This window comes from Macrobrachium nipponense, chromosome 2, assembly GCF_015104395.2.
Source record: "Macrobrachium nipponense isolate FS-2020 chromosome 2, ASM1510439v2, whole genome shotgun sequence".
In the NCBI taxonomy this organism is placed as follows: domain Eukaryota; kingdom Metazoa; phylum Arthropoda; class Malacostraca; order Decapoda; family Palaemonidae; genus Macrobrachium; species Macrobrachium nipponense.
In genome coordinates, this window is record NC_087201.1 from 85999674 (window position 1) to 86013526 (window position 13853).

General features: G+C 35.7%; 1 protein-coding gene across 1 annotated transcript in view; it reads right to left on the bottom strand.

Moving 5' to 3' along the window:
• The window catches only part of LOC135220749 (phorbol ester/diacylglycerol-binding protein unc-13-like), a 1290517-nt gene that overhangs the window by 1017054 nt on the left and 259610 nt on the right, over positions 1 to 13853 (bottom strand).

The window sequence follows — 13853 nt, forward strand, 5'->3', positions numbered from 1 at the left end:
GTCACCACGACTGTTATTATTATTACTGCTACTATTGCATCCATTATCACCGGAAGCATCATATACTCTTCTCTGTCCAAACATCCCCTTTCCACGTAAAATGGGCTTATCTCAATATTCAGCTGACCTAATAACTTCGCTATATCGACGTGACAGCGACCTAAGTGCGGACATATTTCATCCTCATCCTCATCCTCATCCTCTCCTCACCCTCCCCCTCCTCTTCTACTTCTTCTCTGACATTGTTAAAAGTTGAAGCCTCGTGGCAGCAGCTTTCCCTCAACACGAGCAAAAGTTTTGTTTAAAAGCTTTTGAAGTTTATCTTTTTTTACGTTTTTTTCGGAGGTTACTGGACAGAGAGAGAGAGAGAGAGAGAGAGAGAGAGAGAGAGAGAGAGAGAGAGAAAGCGTCCATCCCACCATTTTAAAACTATAGAAAGTCACATACACCAAATGTTCATTTACAATTAACAGTTGAACAAAATAAACAAACAAGACAGTTTCCAGCAATAACACATTGCACAGAAGACTATACTCAAAAGCCCCCGCCCCAACTTTGTAGTTCAATTTACAGGGACTTATTTGAGCGAAAATTACCAGTCAAGAAATCTCGTCCAGTAATCTGGACAACTTAGATTTGTCAAACCAGGGTGCAAAGAAATCATAGGACTGACAAACCAATCCCAAAGCACTCGTTGACATCATGAAGATTAACATATTCTACAGCAGAGCATCATTAAAATAAAAATTTATATATTTTATTCCACCAAAATATCTAAACTCTTCCAAATGTTGACACTGTTGATCTCGTCATTGTACTTACTTGAATTTTCCGGACTTCCACGAATGCCATAACGGCAAATAAATGAGCATCACCAACCTGCAAAAACAAAATGAAATTCTGAATTAGAATCGAATAACCTAGGTATTGCGACAACTGTCACCTGTTCAGCATAATATCATGTTGGATCATGAGTTGTTAAGTGTAACAAGAACAGTAAACTCATTTTAACAAGAACAAAATCATTCTCGAAAATGCAAAGATGAAGTTTGTTTCTTCCCCATCAAGCTTAACCAGTTGGTAAAAATTTAATCAAACCTAGCTATGGCATTTATAAGGTTAATCTCAGTTTCAATAAAAAAAAGAAGGAAAAAAAAAGGAATTACCGACTTAGAAAGGGCAAATGTCCTGTAAGGAGAGACAGAAAAGATAATGCCTCAATCTGACCACTAGCACCACCAATCTCTCTCTCTCTCTCTCTCTCTCTCTCTCTCTCTCTCTCTCTCTCTCACTATCCGCAATGTTTCTAAGAGATTACCCGTCACATCAAATTATCAGCGAAACATAAAACCTCGCCTGCAAGGGGACCGCTTTTGATTTTGACATTTTGAAAAGGAACTGTGGAAAAAATTATCAATCACACCAACATACATACTCATCTATTACTACAATGCTGCTGACATATGAAAAATTACTAGTAGTAATAATGGCATGAAAAATTAATAGTAGTAATAATGGCAATGTTATTTTTAGTTAATACTGTAGCTGCTGATTTAGCAATCTACAATATCCAACTAAACACGGAAATAATACTGGTCCAATGGTATGGTAGAGGTATGCCGCTCAGAAGTCGCGAGTTCGCGTCTCCCCAAGGCGAAGGAAAATCACTGGCTCTGTATCAAGAACAGTTGCAGTGTAGGATCTGCGGTGGGAGGTTAGAACCAACATTTTTTGGAAGCTTGAATTTCAAGTTAATGGCCCCTGTGTGCTTGTTTAAAGTGAATAGGTGTCATCTACTGCAATAATAATAATAATAATAATAATAAGAACCTGTTCAGTGTGGAAAGGATATTGATAAAACTCACGATCTTATCAATCTTACCGCTACAAGCTCATTAAGATGACAGCCTATTATATATAAGAAAATAAAATTAAATACTGAAAATACCCCCGTGGAAGTTCGACTGAGCACTCATCAGCCAGATATCAATCCCACAACATATAATTTAATATCCTGCCAGATATTCTTTCTAGCTTTCAAATGCGGGAGAGATTCCCATTATAACCCTTTCCACGACTCAAAAGTTTGCGAAAAATTGTAAACAAATAACTCATTTCATCAATTATGTATATTACTTTTAATCTATTTTCCTTTTTAAATATTCTCATTTGTTGTGAAGAGGATAATAGTCACAGTGTGATTTTTAGCACTTGCACACAAACACGCACTATATAAGCAAGATCTATAGTTATAAAGGACAGGCTAAATAAGATTTAAAAACTAAATACGCTGAAATGGCATAGGAAAATAACATTATATATTAGTTTACTAAATATTTTTTTTTATTTCTGAACTTCTCACGTTACTTAACGTTCGTATCCTATTCTTTGTCCTAACCCACACTGTTCCTCCCCTACAATCCTTCAGTTATCTTTATCTGCCTTTTCCCTTCACACAAACAAACAAACAAATAAACAAACAAACACACACACACACACACACACATATATATATATATATATATATATATATATATATATATATATATTGGGGATACAATCCACAATGAAGTAAAATCCTCTTGTAGTTTATAACATATATTCTTTCAACCATCACCTGTGGTTTTTTTTTTTTTTTTTTTTTTTTTTTTTTTTTTTTTTTTTTTTTTTGTTTTTTTTTTTTTTTTTTTTTTTTTTTTAAAAACAAGACCACAGGTGATGGTCGAAAGCTTTAATCCTGTACAAGAATATATATTATAAACTACAGAGGATTTTACTTCATTGTGGATTTTATCCCCATTTACTTAGAGGTACGACATAGTACCTGGCTTCTGCATATATATATATATATATATATATATATATATATATATATATATATATATATATATATATATATATATATATATATATATATATAAGGAACAAAAAGAAAATACTTCTGCTCGTGAATCAAGAGAACCATTTCAAAGGTATAGTTAAGAGATAGTACATTTCTTTTGTATGATCACAAGGTATTACGCATACAATATATAACTGACAGCATATCGTTATTTTATCCTTCAGTGACCTAGGAATCATTCATATTTTGCTAATTTTTCTTCTCAGAAAAATTATTTAATAAATCTTATATAAAAAATAAAGTTATTAGTTTGAAAAGCACAGGTAAAAGGGTATTGCCTACGTAGATTTGCCATTTAATTGCCAAATATATTAAGAAAAGCGCTTCATCTTCATGTACAGCTGATCACTCTCAGTCACTCAATGTTTAAGCCGTAAACGCACCATCTCGGATGGTCTGTACGAGTGCCGAGGTCAACGCAAGTCCTCTTCATCCCTTAAACACCTAGAGTCCTAGAGGACTCACGGACCGCCTTTGAGTAAGGGTTCATGCCGGCATAAGATCGGCTTACTCTATACCAATCTCCCACTTGTCAACGTAATGAATAGCAACAACTGATAACGTAACGGCAAGACATACATCTACAACAATACGACTAAGAACTGTTATATTCTTTAATAACCCCATAATAATCTTTCTACATAGCCCCTTGTTTTCACCTACAGAAATAGATAATGTTCAGTTAAGGGCATCGTCCTCCGGTGTCAGGACAAACGAACGTAAGACAACACACCATGACATCAGAACGTGACGGTAACGATCTCACTTCCAGATACGACAACGAAGCAGATGCTACTAACGCCAGATGTTGAAGGAGGTGGAGGGGGGAGGGGGGTGAGTAAGAGGATGCAGTGGTAGGAGGAGAAGAGAAGGCAGAGCCCGTGCTGCGTACTGCTGGGTCAAGGACACTAGGGAAAAGAATTTGAGAAGACAGACCACGCCGGTGTTGACATAGAAGTACGTGAATGAAACTAGTGATTCCCATTTCATTTACTAACACTGTGTAAGATATACAAAATCATCATACACTCAAACACACACACACACACACACACACACACATATATACATACGTATATATATGTGTGTGTGTATGTTTGTGTGTATAATGATTTTGTATATCTTATACAATTAGTAGAAATGAAATGGAATCACTATATATATATATATATATATATATATATATATATATATATATATATATATATATATATATACACACACACACACACACACATATATATATATATATATATAATATATATATATATATATATATATATATATATATATATATAAAATCTACGACAAGGTCAAGCGCTTGGACACACGAGTTCATTCAATGCTGAGAATAATCTTGAAACAATTGTTAGTAGAGGGTGGAAATTAAGATGGGAAAAAAGAGAATATGAATGAAAGTATAGCGAAAGGAATGAATGGGGTCACAGTTTTTGGGCCGAAGGGACAAAGTAAAGCACCTTGAGTAATGCCTACAGTGCATCGCATGAGGTACACTGACAGCACTGACCCTCTACAGGAATACAAGTATATATACAGTCCCACACTACTATTAATGTCTTTCTACTGCTACTAAACATTCCCTGGCCATACATCCTTATTATCACGGCCTTTTCTTCCCTGACACAATCAACCTGACTCAATCAGGTTGATTGTGTCAGTAGTATTCTTTCGCCAGTCTTCACACTTCACTCTGCCTTGCAAACACCACTCCTTTATTAACTCTGTATCTCTAAGCTGCCCTCAAACCCTACTCCTTTATGAACTCTATATCTCTGAGCTGACCTGAAAAAAACCAACACCTTTCCTTACTCTGTCTCTCTAATCTACCCTGCAAACCCTAATCCTTTCTTAACTTTGTACGTATCTCTGAACTGCCCTGCAACCCCACTCCTTTCCAAACTCGTATATCTAAGGTACCATGAAAACCATTCACTCTCCTTCACCGTCCTATAAACCGTGCACTTTCACTTCCGTCTCATAAAAGTGCCAAGAGATCAAATTTCTATGAATTACAATTTTCAATTACCGCACTTTTCACCTTATCTGTCCTCATTGCAAATTAAAATCCCAAGACTTAATGTGTACAATAAGGTTACAATGTATTGAGATACAAGTTTGACTCTTGGGCGAGAGCAGTCAGTCTATGCATAGTCCATTAAAACCTTAATGTGCTTTTGTTGACATAAGCAGTGAAATATGTTCCTGGCAGTTAAAATATTGCGGTGTAGCATCCAAGGTGGGATAAAAAAAAAAAGCAGCACGTGGAAAGTACCCTGTTTTTATATGTTAGTTAGAACATGAAGTCTAAAACCTTCACAAGAAGAAGAAAAGGACGTGTGATATAAATATAGTATAAAAGCAAACATATACACATACATGCGTACATATCATACACATACATAAACTATATAAAATATATGTGCACAAGCGATATGCCCGTATTACAGGGGCTTCAAAACAATTTAAGGCGTTTTTAGATTTAAAAACATAATTAACATTGCAAACCTTCCCTAGAGAGCAGCAAATCATTCACGGATGAAACAGAATAAATGAGCAAAAATAATATGGGTTGTAGAAAGTTAAGCCACATAAAATATCGCTACCTAAAACGGAACATCTCAATTAACAAATGAATAATAATATCTGAAACAAGCAGCGGTATCTTTGTAAAGAATAAAAAAAACTGAAACAATGAAATCGCTTTGTAGGAAGGGTAGAAGTGCCGATTAAGACAACAGAAAAAAGTTAGAGAGGAATTACAAATTCAATGGAAAGTCAAGAAAGTTGAGGGAAAATAAACCCAAACTCTTAACATAAGAAAATGACGCGAAAATTCCATTTCCTCATTTTTTTATTAGGTTTCAGACATGAAATGAATGCTCTGTATCTCTGGAGATTTCTGTGGTAGGATTCGACAGGTCATCTCTTGAATAATTGCTAACTGGACACGTTAGGTGTATATACAATATTATATCTAACCTTCAAAAATGGATGCAGGCTTCGTAAATACTTCTTATTACTATATCATTCTGACTTCGTTTATTTCATCTAAAGTATACCTATGACAATAACTTCCCTCGATATCTGGGTGCTTCAAATCTTTCATTTCCAGCGCATGAATCAAACAATTAACACAACTTGTTTTAACAGCATTTTTTTAAAATTTATTAATGAACAAATTTTCCACTATAATAAAGACTTTTTATAGTTCAATATTACCGGTTGTACTATTTTAAACTACTCTTTCATATGCTGGAAAAATCCCCAGTAAATTGCGAAACATTTTCCGGATTTTAATGTTCTAAACTTTCCAAAGTCCACACTCCCATGACGCGACCGACTGGGCTAATGAATTCCCAATTTATTCGTACCCGGACATCACAACACAAACTGTCTTTGAGGTGGAACTTGTATCCTCAATGTTTGATCTAGACAGCTAATAATAACACAAGTAAAACCTCCAGTTTTATTTGATATACAAGACAATCACTCTGTTCTGATGGAATAGAATGAAATATGGAATTTAGGTCAAAGGCCAAGACCTGGGACCTAAAAGGTGATTCAGCGCTGAAAGGAAAACTGGGAGTAGAAAGGTTTAAAAGGTGTACAAGAGGAAAACCTCGCAGTTCTAATACATAACGTCCCAATCGATCTTTTATTGACGTTAATATTCAGTGGTGTTTTTCTTATTACTTACTTGGTTTGCGTTTGTTTAAAAGCAATGGTAGAGATGGCTTCACCCATCAAATTTGAAATGAAGTATTAGCCTACTGTTGTTTATACTCATGATATTAAGCCCTGTGTTCGTGTGCCCTAAATTGTAATTGAGCCATTTCCAATTGTTGTTTTCATTTTAGTAAAATTTCTTTATTTCCATAAAATATCAATTCCATCTCCTTTGTCAGTTATGATTTTTTCTCTCCACATAAAGAGGTTTCATACTGTGAAAGCTTGCTACGTGAATGAAGGGCGTCTAGCCTTCTTGTTCTAAAACAATGGGGATACATTAAAAACAAATAATAACACGTGGGTTATAATTTAAAGACCTTTCAATAAAAAAAATGTTCCTGCTTCACAGCACCGAGGTCCACTCCATGACGAATTACAATTTGCAATACTAAATAGTTTGAACTCCATCTTATGATAGAATCAAGTAGTGTGAGCAGCCTAGCTGAAAGGGGCGTACAATTCTCAAGGAAAAGGAATGAAAACAGAAACTGATGGAAGAACCCAATTACTATTTCATGAACACTTAAAAGCCTTTGATATTTAAGCGTAAAGAACTGTGGAGGGCTCTAATATCTTTTGCTTTTCACTTATTTACACTGAGAGGAATTAGTCAGGACGTTTATCCATGTAAACACCCTCACTTGGAATCGCAAACGGTAATCTTAATTATTTTTGAGGTGGAAAACCGTGTTCAGACAACATATGGCTGTTCATAAACAACATATGGTGCATATTAATCGCAGGAAATATCTTGGAGACATTAACGAAAGGAAATATAAAAATTTAAGCTTGTTTTCTCGGCACTGCCACAGTTGTTCATTGCTACCAATTGAACAATGGACATCTTTTATGGTTTCCAGTGTCATTTCAGAAACCAACAAGAACTTCAGTCGACTGTCTTTCTTAAAAATGAGTATCAATCGAATCCCAAATTTAGATTTACATGCGTCAGTTCTTTACAAATTGCTCAATACTGAAACTGACAACCACTGTCTACGAACCTTTCCTGAAATCTAACAATACCAATGGCTAATTTTTCACAGTACAAGTGCCTTCAGTTATTAACTTCATATTATCTCCAGTAAAGCTGAAGCTACACTAGATCATTTCATTACACTTTGATAATGACATGCTCACCATATTGCCTTTTCTTTACTTCATTGCGCTATGCAGTTGCAATACTTCCTATAATGATATACATGAAAACAGTACACCATAACGTTCCTATAACAGCAATTATCTTTAAAATGAGCATTATTTTCAGAAGATTTATGTATGAGGAAAAATGTACACCATTTGCTTGAACTAGAGTGATACCTCTAATAATAATAATAATAATAATAATAATAATAATAATAATAATAATAATAATAATAATAATAATGGGAATAATGGAAGGAGGGGATATAAAACACCAAGAGATGACGGACACGATCAGGAAAGAATATATGCAGAGACTCAAGGCGATACTCAAGTTAAAACTTAACGCCGGAAATATGATAAAAGCCTTAAACTAATGGGCAGTGCCAGTAATCAGATACAGTGCAGGAACAGTGGAATGGACGAAGGCAGAACTCCGCAACATAGACCAGAAAACTAGGAAACATATGACAATACACAAAGCACTACACCCAAGAGCAAATACGGACAGACTATACATAACACGAAAGGAAGGAGGGATAGGACTACTCAGCATAGAGGACTGCGTCAAAATCGAGAACAGAGCACTGGGGCAATATCTGAAAACCAGTGAAGACGAGTGGCTAAAGAGTGCATGGGAAGAAGGACTGATAAAAGTAGACGAAGACCCACAAATATACAGAGACAGGAGAATGACAAACAGAACAGAAGAATGGCACAACAAACCAATGGACGGACAACACATGAGACAGACTAAAGAACTGGCCAGCGATGACACATGGCAATGGCTACAGAGGGGAGAGCTTAAGAAGGAAACTGAAGGAATGATAACAGCGGCACAAGATCAGGCCCTAAGAACCAGATATATCCAAAGAACGATAGATGGAAATAACATCTCTCCCATATGTAGGAAGTGCAATACGAAAAATGAAACCATAAACCACATAGCAAGCGAATGTCCGGCACTTGCACAGAACCAGTACAAAAAGAGGCATGATTCAGTGGCAAAAGCCCTCCACTGGAGCCTGTGCAAGAAACACCAGCTACCTTGCAGTAATAAATGGTACGAGCACCAATCTGAAGGAGTGTTAGAAAACGATCACGCAAAGATCGTCTAGGACTATGGTATCAGAACAGATAGGATGATACGTGCAAATAGACCAGACGTGACGTTGATTGACAAAATCAAGAAGAAAGTATCACTCATTGATGTCGCAATACCATAGGACACCAGAGTTGAAGAGAAAGAAAGGGAAAAAATGGATAAGTATCAAGACGTGAAAATAGAAATAAGAAGGATATGGGATATACCAGTGGAAATTGTACCCATAATCATAGGAGCACTAGGCACGATCCCAAGATCCCTGAAAAGGAATCTGGAAAAACTAGAGGTTGAAGTAGCTCCAGGACTCCTGCAGAAGAGTGTGATCCTAGAAACGGCGCACATAGTAAGATGAGTGATGGACTCCTAAGGAGGCAGGATGCAACCCGGAACCCCACACTATGAATACCACCCAGTCGAATTGGAGGACTGTGATAACCTCCCCCCACAAAAAAAAATAAATAAATAAAAATAAATAAACAAATAATAATAATAATAATTAAAATAATGAATAACAATAATAACAAATAATATAGATAATAATATAATTTAATTATAATTAATGATACAATGAATAGTAATAATAATAATAATAATAATAATAAATAATAATTCTTTATTTATTTATTTATTTTATTATTTATTATGAGGTTTTTTCTATAATCGCAACCCATTTTCTTGTCTTGTTAAAATTTATCAAAGTAAAATCTTGAAACCGAACATAAATTGAATCACACAGACACTTGGAGTGTTTTTCGTGGGAGGCTGTGGGGTGCGGTAGACTGTGTCTACCGACCCGATACAATTCCGTTCATACGCCTTCTGGGCAATCTAGTTTACAGTGCCTCGTACGAGCACGCAAATGCAATCGTGCGCCCATTACCCGGTGTGTAATTATCAGGGACTGTTATGGGTCCGCCACCTGCATGCGTCGGTTTACTTATTCGCAGTTATTAGCACAGTGCATGTATATGATTTCCTTTTCTTTCTTGTACTGGGAGAACGAACATGGGTTGAATACGAGAAATGCAAAGTTTTAACGTAGAATATTAAACGCAGCAACAGCTATTACTATGCAAAAAAAAAAAAAAAAACACTAGTACCAACGTACAATTTTTTTTTTTTTGTACATCTTGACTATTACTAATAACTATCTAAGGTCTCTCACGCCGGTTTAGTGAGTAAAACAGTCGTTATAAGGTAAAGAATATTCAAAATTTTCAGCTCATTTTTAAATTTTTAAAGCGCAATTAGTAGTGTAGCTTCTCGTTTACGCTGGCTGACAATGAACGCTGAAACCAAGACTGTTCTGCATTGTAACAGGTTTACCGTAGAAAGCGAAGAACAAGCTACGGGAGACTTAATTAACGTGCAACCAACCCAATCAAAGACTCATCAGAGATGATTCTGTGGGATTCGCTAAACGTGCCAATCCATGCGCGCGTTTGTGTCAATTCTGAACACACGAAAGTGCCTGTTCCTTTCCTTCTACTTCGCTTGACAGAGCAAAGCAGAATATAGAATTTAGGCAAAAGTCCAAGTGCTGGGACACATGAGGCCATTCAGCGCTGAAACGGAAACAGAGAGAAAAATTTTGAAAGGTGTTACGGAAGGAAAACCTCGCAGTTGCACTGATTCAATTGTTAAGAGCGGGCGTTTAGCCCAGATGAAATAACAAGAACATGAAAGGAGGAATAGTAAAAGGAATGAAAGGGTTGCAGCTATGGGCCGAATGTACGCCGCAATGAACCTTAAGTAATGCCTACAGTGCCCAATAACAGGCGCACTGACGGCACTACTGCCTACGGCGATTTCGCTTGTCAGGCTGAGTTTAGCTTTACATACTGGCGTTGAATAACAATAGGTCATGAGAGCACTTCAGGCCAAGGGCAGCTTTATTATTATGTATGAATGTAAAGACCAAATGTTAAAAAATGAAAAGTTTGTCTATTGTGCTGTTTATGTCAATTCCTCTCTTCCGGATATTCAGTCTCAGTGCTTCGAACATTACTGGAATTTCTAAATGAGCGCCTTGTTGAATTGACTTATTGAACTAAGGCAGGTATGACTTTCCACGTCAATAGTCAGGAATCCGTTTCTTTTGCTCAGCGTCTGATACAACTTATTTGTTCGTTCACTTTCAACTGCTCTCTCACAGGTGGAGTAGTAGCCTTTCGGTCGGTCACAAGTGTAAGATTCGGCCAGGTAAGTAAATGTATGATGATTTGAGCCCCCATCAAGAAAATGAGTAGCGTTATCGGAATTTCGTCCTTTGTCATATTAGAAACGTAAGTCAGAATTGTAGCTGGTTTTCAATAAATGAACCAACCAACAGTGGCATAATAAGAGTACACTTGAAAATTCTTAATAATCTATCTCGCCTTCATCAGATAATTTTCTCCTCATGATTAACGTAGGTTAGGGCGAATAAGGCCTAAAGCGTGCAGATTCTTGCTTAAGCGGCTGCAATGAAATAACAGAAAAGTTACGGGACTTAAAAATAGCTTAAAAATCCTCTTGATCATGTAGCCATCTTTCACTGAAGATCTTTCAAGTACCGCGTAATTATTCACATAACTACAACAATCATCTTAATAATGTGGCCTCTGATTACGTCCATATTGAAGCAAATTAAATTGCCTTTCAAATGATATTAAACTTCACAGCCCTTCGATAACCTTACGTTTTCTCAATGTTGGTGAATTATGAAATGTGCTCGATTTAAATAGCTTGAGTAAATGCCAAATGTGATGAAGTCAGTCAGTCTCTTAAGTCATTTTAATTTAATCTGAGCCTCAGGCAAAACTGACAACACATCTCATAACCTAAAGACAACATGGGCATAACAGAGGGTATGAATGAACCTTCACTATCTAAACTCTGATCGTTTGCTCAAAAACATTATCAACAAGTACGATAAATTCATAACACTCACCAGGGACTAATGTCAAAATCATCAAATGAATCATCATTATTGTAATTATTAAAACAAACCTAAATGAGCAGATCTTTCACAGTTAAATTTGCTGTGTGTTATATTCATACTTCCGCAACCGCTGCACTGAATGGCCTCCGTCCTCGTGCCAGTACTGCTGACATTCTAGATGGTCCCAGGGCGTTTGAATGTTATGCCCTCTCCAGAAACTGTCTCTATACTCTTAGTCCTCTGCTGCAGTGAGACGCTCATTCCGTTTACATAGTCTTATACTGTGAGTTTCGGTAATGCAATTATAGTTTCAGTAATGCAATTAATTCCCATCAGGAAATGTGCATAATGTTGTAAAACGTTTATTTTTGTGTCCAGTTTCCCATATTTAAAGGCCATGTTTAAATAATGTATAATTCATTGTTGAGAAAGAACTTAAAGGCAGAGAGAGAGAGAATGTAGCATAGGAGGCGCAGAGATAGGTTGATCTGTTCGAGCAAAAGTTGTTGTTATTCACAATTTGAAAATGGTTGAGCCAGCTAATTTTTTATCGTCCTATGCGATCCCGTGACAAACACAGTTAAACTGTTCATTCACGTACTCGATCACGTAAGGATCTCTCGATATTGCATCAGATCCTTCAGGGAACCTTCCATACAACGATATCGATTCGTTTTTTGTTTTTATAATTGCAGGAACTTTTGCTATAAAAATGTTTAATAGCACTGATAAATTAACTCTTGTCTCTTTCAATTTGTCAAAAGAGGACTTGCAGCCTCATAAATAGATTAGTTGTGAATTGGAAAATTCCATGATGTCATGAAGATGATCAAGCAATGTTTACGTCTCTATCACGTTGCTCAACAGTCTTAATGAGGGGCCCCTTTCACCTGCCATTTCCACCTATAGATCTATGCATTCCACTGTGAGACTTAGCTTCGCGTGTTAGGGAGCTCTCTCTCTCTCTCTCTCTCTCTCTCTCTCTCTCTCTCTCTCTCTCTCTCTCTCTCTCGAGTTTCGGTTCCATTAAAGTAACGTAACTCATGTTTTTGTATAAACTGGTCACACGGTATTGCTAGCTCTGTGTAATTTCTTAGTAACATAATAACTAGTTGTGGAATCTGAGCAGTGTTGTTGTTATTTTTGTGTGGCGCCACAAAAATATTGAAAATAGTAAAAGGCCTTCTTTATGAGTGAAATTCCAGCTGGTAAAAAGGTATTGTATGTTATAAATATTCTGAAGTGAACTTTAAGGTTTTGTTTACAGTGGATGAAATTATTACTTTTTTAATTACTTTTTTATATGTTTAATCTTTGTCATGTCACTGCTTTTATTGCTTTTCAAATTATTGTGTTCTTATATTCTCATTTTGTTTAATTAATTTGAATATTTTTTATTGTATAATTGTTTTAACCTAACACTTGTGAATTAATTTGCATTTAATTAAATTTCTTTTCAAATTTAATTATTGTTTAATATTTGAATTTTACAAGTAATTTAAAATTTGATTAATTAATTTTCTTGCTAAAATTAATAATTTGGATTTAATTTTGTTTAATGATTAATTCAAGAATTAATTAAACTTTTGTTTACAAGTAATAACAATTTCCCTGAGACTGTGAATTTCACTTATAATTTTTGAATTTAGAAATATATTTTTGTATTTAAAATTTACAGCATTTTATTAATCAACCAGTTTGAATTTCTTTAGAGAAAAATACAAATTGGTAATTGTGCTGTTTTCCTCAAGTGAATTAGAACTAGGGAAATACTTAGATTTAAAATTGTTGATTACCTCACACCAGTTTTAATGAACTTAGGCTGAATTCCTAAGTGATTAATAAGTTCTATATGGGATCACTGTTACCTTTAGAGTATTCAGTTGTCTGGTATTTGTGATGGAGGTTCAGGTGTCTGGCTGTTGTGAGGTAACTATACTCGGTTTTTTTCCATCTGTCCACCCACCTGTGGTGCTCGCTCATGGTATCAGTGCGTTCCGCTGTAATTCGCATACAGTAAATTATTATAACAC